Here is a 9912-nt window from a genome sequence, read left to right as displayed (position 1 = left end):
GATTAATTTCTGTGTTAGAAAACACACATTCATGCACAAGGCAAAATCAGCCAGTAGAATTCATTGCCACTAGAAACGAAGACCAAGAACTTAGCAGAATTTAGCACCAGACCTCTAAAAAGGCTTTCTGATGTGAAATCAAATCTCCACCAGATTGAATCGTGTGCGTGCATGACACTCAAATTAACGCATGTGCAGCCGGGGAGCCCTTGGAGATATATATATTTTTAATAACTGTTTAAAATCTGAATTCAGTGCTGGTGAAAGATCCCAGCTTGACAGCCCTTGGGAGCTATACATCAGGTACAACATGGACAGCACAAGTTCAAGCTACAGCCATTAATGTGATCCAAGTCCCCTAGCATTTTCTGAGTTCAGCGCTTTTCAAGTTTTATTGCTGTTTGCAAGAGCTCCTCCCAAAGGAACACCTTTATAAACCTAACAGTGATACAGCCTTTCTTCAAAGAAAGTACACCGTGCACAAACTGAGAATAAGAACTTAGAAGACTGTGTGTAACAGCACCATGTGGTGACTCCCATTCTAACACCATCTCCATTCTCAACTTGTTCCATCAACCACAACGGAGCTCAGAGTAACTTCATAAATCATCTGCAATGACAGCAAGAAAGGTACAAGTCCCAAACAGAAGAGAGAAAAAAATGAATAAAGGTTTAGCTATTTACCTATGTGTAACAGTTCAGGGCAACTGCATCTGGATTTGCCCTTAGTGATCCAGCAAAGGAACCTGCTCTGCATGTATCGCTCTCTCTTCTGACCAGGGTATCTCAAGGCTGAACAGTTTACTGTGTTATTCCCAGCAAAAGACAGATTGTCAAAGTAGACCTGCTTGCTTTCTCTCCAACTAATGTTGTAACTGCCCACATAGTCAAACTACCACATAGCTCTTTCTATGCAAGCTTATTTATTCTTAAGGTAAAAGCATTGCAGAGAAAATGTATTAAAAACAATAAAAGAACCTAAACACATAATAAGTTAATCAGAGCTCTGATAAGCTAATATGTTTATCAGAGATCACGCCAACTCCAACATGGGCTCTGGCAGGTGCCTTCAAACCCCATAAAGGAGTCTCCTCCTCTATGGTCACAAGTGCATAAAATAGCACTCATTAAAAGTTTAGTCCTGCCTTTCACAGATCAGGGGTCTTTGATCTGGAGGAGCAGGTAATCAGCAGACAATGGGTTTTTCTCCCCAGGGCATAGTTTCAAAAGGCCTCCCAAGTACCTCTTAGGAAACCCACTGCCCATGTATTGTCCCAAACAGTTCTTTGAAGTTCCTAACATTTCCCCAAGGTTTTACATCAGCCAGTCTCTAAGAAAAGTTACATACAATTCTACTATAACACACAAACAATTGAATTTTTAATACAATGGACCCCAAAGATATGAAACTTCATTCAATCAAAAAAAAACAAGGAGTATTTGTGGCACCTTTGAGACTAACTAATTTATTTAGGCATAAGCTTTCGTGAGCTAAAACCCACTTCATCGGATGCACGCAGTGGAAGTAACAGTAGGGGGAAAAATTAGCAAGGGGAAATAGTTTTACTTTGTGTAATGACCCATCCACTCCCAATCTTTATTCAAGCCTAATTTAATGGTGTCCAGTTTGCAAATTAATTCCAATTCTGCAGTTTCTCATTGGAGTCTGTTTTTGAAAGTTTTTGATGGAGAATTGCGACTTTTAGGTCTGAAATTGAGTGACCAGGGAGGTTGAAGTGTTCTCCGACTGGTTTTTGAATGTTATAATTCTTGACGTCTGATTTGTGTCCATTTATTCTTTTGCATAGAGACTGTCCACTTTGGCCAATGTACATGGCAGAGGGGCATTGCTGGCACATATCACATTGGTAGACGTGCAGGTGAACGAGCCTCTGACAGTGTGGCTGATGTGATTAGGTCCTATTAGGTGTGGACAGAGTTGGCAACGGGCTTTGTAAAAACTATTTCCCCATGCTAATTTTCCCCCTTCTGTTACTCACACCTTCTTGTCAACTGTTTGCAATGGGCCATCCTGATTATCACTACACAAGTTTTTTTCTCCTGCTGATAATAGTCCACCTTAATTGATTGGTCTCGTTACAGTGTGTATGGCAACACCCATTTTTTCATGTTCTCTGTGTATATATCTCTTCTTCCTGTATTTTCCTCTGCATGCATCCGATGAAGTGGGTTTTAGACCACGAAACCTTATGCCCAAATAAATTTGTTACTCTCTAAGGTGCCACAAGTCCTCCTTGGTTGTTTTTTTTTTTTTTTTTTTTTTTTTGCTTATACAGCTTATAACACGGCTACCACTCTGAAATTCATTCAATCAAGTTTAACTTGCCTGTAAGGTTTGTCCAGGAGATTGCAGGAAATTGCCCTCTGACACACTATGTAGCAAGTGTTCTTCTGATTAGAACTTTCCAAATCCCCATTCCCAAAATCTGCTTTATTCCCATTCACATCTCTTTGGAGATTTGTTTTTTTCTCTTTTGTGTAGCTTTCAACTGCTCCTTTCTTGCAACCTTGTGCTGTAGCTCATGAAAGCTTATGCTCAAATAAATTGGTTAGTCTCTAAGGTGCCACAAGTACTCCTTTTCTTCTTGCATTTCTTGTTTCAGCAAATGAACCAGGAATTTGCTCTTCTGTTCTGCAATCCATGGGGAATGAGGAGACAGCCATCTTTTTCTGGACACATTCACTCCCCTGAATGACCAATTCCTTACTCTCCTGCTTGGGGCAGTGTTTGCAATTATCCTCCCAAAAAGGACGTCTGGACAAGGCAGTGGCATGTCCCTGCTCGTCCTCAGGCCTGTGTGTGTCTGTGAACTGAGAACCTTTTAGTTTCCCCAACCACCTGGCCAGTTGCCCCTCAGGATTCCTAATTCTAAAGAGCTGTTGGAGGAATGCATGGACTGCCCTGACCACCAATTTTCACCCACACAGATAGTGGTGAAACGGATTTAATCACTGCCAAGAAACCCTTCCTGATGGCACGATGGTTTCTCTCAGCAGAACTTTGACTTTTGTTGTAATAACAATACTGCCTTCAAGCCATAAGGACTGGCCTGTGTCTGAAAACGCACTTTGAGACTCAGGTGAGCTAAGACAGGAGTGGTCACAAGGGCTCTTTTGAACTCTTGCAAGTGCAAATACCAAGTGACATTTAGGTAGCTACTGAAATGGTTTCCTTTTCTCACCCAGCCCATGCACCCATTTTGCAATATTGGCAAACCCATGAATGAACCTTGTATACCTATTGTGGGTCCTGGGAGGGGCAGGTCTAGGCCTGCCCAAAACTAAAGGCCCATCCCCTAACTGAGGGAGGGGAATGACTGAGCCCAGGCCACAAATGAGTTTGAGGGACAACAAATAACAAAACCGGGCCAGGAGCAAAGGTCACAGGCCCCAAACAAGGGATCCAGAGGGGGACACTAAGCACAGAACCCATGACAGCGCCCCACTGCTCCTCAAAGGAGCATCAGAGGACGCTGCCCATACAAGCTCTGCCGGGAGATGTGATAAAACAAGGGACCAGAAACAGCCCTCCCCCACCCCCATCTGTCCCAGAGCCCAACCCCTGTCAAGTTTCCTCCTTCTGGTGCAGTGGACGGCCATCTTGGACAGCACCAAGAGGAGGTTGAGGAGGTCTCATGACTTTGTGGAGCCACAGATGGGAGTGTGCAAATACAAGAAAGTGTAGGGAAAAACACAGCCAGGACCTCAGCAGGAGGTTCTGGAGGAGCCTGAAGAGGGGCTGCAGCCTGATGCACCCTACACAGATATGTGCCAGGGTCTCCCTTTCACTGCAGAAGGGGCAGGTGTCGGGGAACTCAGTCAACTGCACCAACCACATGCCCATGCTCCCGGCTCCATGGAGAAGCTACTAACTGAGATCCCCAGCAAGCCATGGGTCTAAGGTGAAATACCGGCTGGCCCATCAGGGCTCCCCACACTCTGCAGGTGGCACACACAAGAGCGAAGACGTGGATGGTATGGAGCATGAACAAGTAGAGATGTTTGCGGGGCATGGTCTGGAGACAGACTGAGTGGATGGCATTCAGCCAACTCAGGTGGTATATCAGAGCCCTCTGGAGGGCTCGCGGGGCAGAGACCTGACAATGTGTGCTGGAGGGTCAGGGGCAATGGGTGGGTGGGGAGCACCGTCCTGCAGGACCCGCTCGATATAAGTGAGAGAGAACCAAGGTGCAAGACCGCCCTCAGCTCCTGGAGCATGGCAGGGGACACATAGAGTGGGCAATCCCATGTGCTGGCCAAGCTCTATGGGGTCCATCCAATTCCTTCAGTGTAGTCCAGGAAGTCTCTGCGTGGGTGGGAGGGAGCCCACCTGCTACCCATCCCCAACTCCCCAGCCATCAGGCTAGAGCTCTTGACCCAACTCACCCGGGCAAAAGAGGCTGCTGAACAGTTGTCTTGGCAAGCTGCCCTCTGTGCCAGGTCCCCTAGGTCCTGACTCCTGAGCCACGAGTAGCACATCGTTGGCATACCCCACCAGATGACCTGCAAGTCTGGCTCTTGAAGCACCAACCCCGTCATCCTCTTGCAGAGGAGATAGAGGAAGGGCTGGATGCTATACCGCTGGCCAGACAGTGGGCAACCCTGATGACCAAAGGTGCCAGACTCAGTAAGGGCCCAATTGAGCTTGACCAGACACTCCACAGAGATGTACAGCATCTGGAGGAACCCCACGAAGCAAAGCCTGAAGCCAAATGCCTGTAAAGTGCCCATAAGATACCTGTAATCCACCCTGTGAAACGCCTTCTCCTGGTCAAGGGGCAGGAGGATGAGTGACAGATAATCCTTACACACCAGATGGAGAAGTTCCCAGTGTGACATTCTCCTCTGGTGTTATCTGGACCAGTGATCTGCTAGGTCACTCCAGTCCTTGACTCTGGGAGCCAGCCTTACCCTGCTCTGCTGTGAGAACCCCCACTCCTGGGCTGTTCACGCACAGCCTCTGGCATGTAATTTGCTCCTTGGAATGTGGAACCGAATGACACTAGCCAATATCTCCAGTCCCAGACACAACCTCAAGAACCTCCGTTTTGCAGTGTCCAGTTTTGCCCACTGGACGCTGCAAGCTTATATAAGTTCATCAATTTAACAAAGAAATTGATATGTACCAGGCTTGTTTTCCCAAGGGGAGTCTCTGACATGCTTCAAACCAAACGCTCTGCTTCAGGTAGAATAAACAAACAAATTTATTAACTACAAAGCTAGATTTTGAGTGATTATAAGTCAAAGCGCAAGAAGTCAGATTTGGTCAAATGAAATAAAAGCAAAATGCATTCTAAGCTGATCTTAACACTTTCAATGCCCTTACAAACTTAGATGCTTCTCACCACAGACTGACTCGTTTCCCTTCAGCCAGGCTCTCCCCTTTGATCAGCGCTTCAGTCGCTTGGTGGTGATGTCTGTAGATGTAGGTGGAAGAGAGAGGAAGAGCATGGCAAATGTCTCTCCCTTTTATCATGTTCTTTCTTCCCTCTTGGCTTTGCCCCCCGCCCCTCTTCAGAGTCAGGTGAGCATTACCTCATCATAGTCCCAAACTGACCAAAGGAAGAGGGGTGACTCACTCGAGAGTCCAACAGATCCTTTGTTGCTGCATAGGCCAGTGTCCTTTGTTTCTGTGAGGCTGGGCTGGGTTTGTCCCATACATGCCCTGATGAGGTGTGAACTGCCCCTCTGCTCTTGGAAAATTTTGCCTGGGCAAAATGTTTTAAGCCATGAGGACACATTTTCAGCCTCATAACTATACACATGAAATTACAACCTGTAATATTATTATAACATTACTGTAACAACAATTACTATAACATCACTATAACGACAATGCTCAGTGCATCATGAGCCTTCCAAAGACACCCGACATGACAAACGTTGCATTGGATGCCACACAATCGTATTATAAGGATGAACGTGGGGGTGGAGGGTGTTCCTCCGAGGTACAGAACGTCACACCCAGTCTCGACAGAGATTGTCAAAAATGGTCCAGCCTGGGACAGCGTAGGTCTGGTTGGGGTGGATCATGTCTGCCAGCACAAACCAGAGCTGTAGCGGGATGGCTTTAGCTACGATCTTATGGTCTGTGCTGAGTAGCGACACTGGGCATCAATTCTTCAGGTCACAGAAGTTCCCCTTCTTCAGCAACAGGGCAAGCATTGCCCATCCATGTGACAAGGGGTGCACCCTGCTCCAAATGATGGCAAGATCCAGGCTGAGGATGTCCCAGATCGTGCGGTAAAACTCCATGGTCAGCCGTTGATGCCCAAAGATGTATTGGTGGGCATCAAATGGAGGCCTTTCAAGAATTCCACCAGAGTGAGAGGAAGCTCCAGCCAGACTCAGTCTTCTGCACTGACCACAGAGAGTTCATCCCACAGGACCTCGCAAGCATCAGTACTGGTCAGATGTGGGGAGAAAAGGACTGTGTAGGAAGCTGCCATTTTTTCCTGCCTTCACTGGATCTGTGAGAGGAGTGCTGTCCTCTGCCAAGAGGCAGGTGATGTGCTTTCTGGCACCCTTCTTCTCCAGGGCCTAGAAGATCCATGAAGGAGCCTGATGCGCAATTGAACAAAAGGGCCCCAGGGTTGTCAAGGGACTGGAGTTCATCTCTCATCTCCTGACACTCCCTGCAGAGGGATGGGTCCCCCAAACCTGCAGGGCAACAGCCTGGGCTTTAGTATAGGTACATGGACCCCATCTAAGCATCCCACAGTCTTCAATGTATTTATCATCACAACACCCCCATGACTGTCCCCATGCTACAGACGAGGAACTGAGGCTCAAAGACACTGACTTGCCCAAGGTCCCCCAGGAAGGCTGTGGCTGAGCAGAGAATTGCATCCAGGTCTCCCAAGTCCCAGGCTAGTATCCTAACCACTGGGCCATCCTTCCTCACACCATTGATGCAACAGACTTGTAGCCATGGTCTGTAGCAAACTGGATTAAAACTCTGCAGATTCTCTACCGCTCAGTGTAGACAGCTAGAGATTTTTCTGCAGCTTCGCTGACATTTAAAAATGGCAGGTTTTAATGCACTGAATATGAACATGAATAGTAGGCTCAGGAATGCAGCCCCTGGCGTTATTCTGGCATTAAAACCCATTTATTTTTATGCTGGTCTCACAGTTTCTATTTTGATTCCCTGCAGATTTCTGTACTGACAACATATAGCTGCACTGTATAAACTGGAGGCTTTTGTAGCTGGGGCTTTTAGCATCTGGAGAGGTACCTGGAAAGGAGCTGAAAGCAGTTAGAGAGAGATGGATTAACACATTAGCTGGAAGTTTCTGTTAAAAGTGATCGGCAGTGAAATAGTTAACAATGTGGACATTTACATTATCCTTAGGTTTCAGATTGGATGAATGGGACAGTTGACACCTCTTAGAACAGGGGTGGGCAAACTTTTTAGCCTGAGAGCCGCATTGGGTTTCGGAAATTGTATAGAGAGCTGGTTAGGGGAGGCTGTGCCTCCCCAAACATCCAGGCGTGACCCGGCCCCCGCCCCCTATCCTGCCTGCTTCTCACCCCCTGAGGGCCCCCCCAGGACCCCTGCCCCATTCACCCCCCCCCACTCCTTGTCCCCTGACCACCCCTGGAACCCCCACCCCTGACTGCCCCCCGCCGCCTCATCCAACCCCTCCTTTCATTCCTGAGGGCCCCCCCAGGACTCCTGCCCCATCCAACCACCCCTTCCTCCTCACCGCCCCTGGAACCGCTGCCCCTGACTGCCCCCCGCAGCCCCATCCAACCCCCCCTCTCCTTCCTGACTGCCCCCCCCGTGACCCCTGCCCCATCCAACCACCCCTTCTCCCCGTCCCCTGACCGCTGCCCCTGACTGCCCCCCGCAGCCCCATCCAACCCCTCCTCTCCTTCCTGCCTGCCCTCCCGGGACGCCTGCCCCCATTCAACCCCCCTATTGCCCGCCCTCTGACTGCCCCAACCCCTATCCACACCCCCTCCCCCTGCCCACCACCCCGAACTCCCCTGCCCTCTATCCAACCCCGCCGCTCCCTGCCTCCTTCCCACGCAGCCTGGAGCACTGGTGGCTGGCGACGTTACAGCCCCGCCACTGCACAGCACAGAGCACCGGGTCAGGCCGGGCACCGCAACTGCACTGCCTGACCACTGCCAGGACCTCGCAGCCCCCCCGGCCCGAGCATTGCACCAGCGGTGCTGAGAGCTGAGGCTGTGGGGGAAGGGGGAGCCGCAGGGGAGGGGCCAGGGGCTAGCCTCCCAGGCCAGGAGCTCAGGGGCCAGGCAAGAGGGTCCCTCGGGCTGGATGTGGCCCGCAAGCCATAATTTGCCCACCTGTGTCTGAGAGTGATTGTTTCGGGCGGTGTGTGGACTTGGGCAGACAGCACTGCACTGGTTGATAGTTGGTTTGTTTTCAAGGTTTAATGAAAGCTGTGGGTCTACACTAGAAAACTAGGTCGGCATAAGCACGTCATTCAGGGGTGTGGGAAACCCACATCCCTGAGCCACGTTGTTACACTGACCTAAGCCCCTGTGTAGACGGCATTGCCGCCTCTCCGGGAGGTGGATTATCTATGCAGACGGCAGAATCCTCCCGACAGCACAGGTAGCATCTACACTTAAGTGCTACGGTGGCACAGCTTCGCCAGCAGCCTTTTAAGTGTAGACGTATCTTTAGTGGCTGGGGTACATTTCTCAAGTAAAGAGACGGTAAAGGGTGGAATACGTGCAAATTCTCTGACCACCAAATCACTGAGTACACTTAGCTTGTCTATACAATTTGGCTAACCAGCTTCAATCCTGACCTACAGCCCTCCCCAGCTATTCCACTCCTGAGTTCCCCTGCCCAGCTCTTGGCCCTCAATCCTGACCTGCAGCTCTTCCTGCTACTTCAGTCCTAAATAAAGGTCTGCAAATATGTGAGGCGGCTTGGTGGAGGTTTTTATTCCAGAGACAGATGACGACTAGGGACTGCGCTGAGATCCCCAAACTCATTTCACTGGTAACGTTTTACAGTCAGCTTTGAACATGATCTCCCAAGGCCAGTCAGAAGAACCCACAGCAGCAACCTAGCCCCTTCACATGTGACCTCTTCAGGACAAACCTCTCCAGAATAAATAAGGTTCTTTCGGTGGCATTTACATGTGGTGCAATAGGTTAACTGGAGGCTGATGATCCATAGTTCAAGAGAAAAGTGACAATGTGGATTTGGATCAGGAAGCAGCATTCACAAAACATGATCGATTCCCCATTGCATAGGGGCAGGGAAGATATTTCTATCTGTTCCCTACCAGTGAAAACATTCAGTTATGGGGTAAGCAATCATGTCTCTCTAAGAACTAATAGTGGGCCCACAAAATAGGTATTGCAGTAAATAGCAGATGGATAGTGACATATCACGGACCTAGATGGGATTTTCTGAAGTGTGTTGCTCCCACTGAAGTCAAGGCGAATTTCCCCACTGACTTCAATAGGAACAGAAATAGGTCACTGCCAAGTAGTTCTGATCTCATCTGGGAGTATTTTCTTTGCAGAAAGGGTCCGATAATAGGAAACCCATTGCCTTGAAAATGACTTCTGAACAGTTGTTATTCAGTGTGGATCAATGTGTTACACCTTAAGCCTCCCATGGGACAATGCAATTAGGACATTCTGTGTTTAGTTTCTTAGAAAATTGCATGAGTGTGTCATACAGAAAGGGTAGTGACTCCTGTCAAAAAGCACACAGACATAATACTATTGTATTTTTCAGCGAAACAACATATTTGGTTTCACACCCCGTGGAGTGATGCACCAGATCCATAAAGCCCTCTGTTCTCAACCCCACTGCATCATGGGAAGTAAATGATGCAGCAGGTGTAGCTATGTATATGTTTCAATCACATTGTCTGTATCCTATCCCTTCAAAGC

Source organism: Lepidochelys olivacea (genome assembly GCF_965140295.1).
Source record: "Lepidochelys olivacea isolate rLepOli2 genome assembly, chromosome: 3".
In the NCBI taxonomy this organism is placed as follows: Eukaryota; Metazoa; Chordata; order Testudines; family Cheloniidae; genus Lepidochelys; species Lepidochelys olivacea.
The sequence above is the reverse complement of the archived record's forward strand: the minus strand, read 5'-3'. Positions refer to the sequence as shown.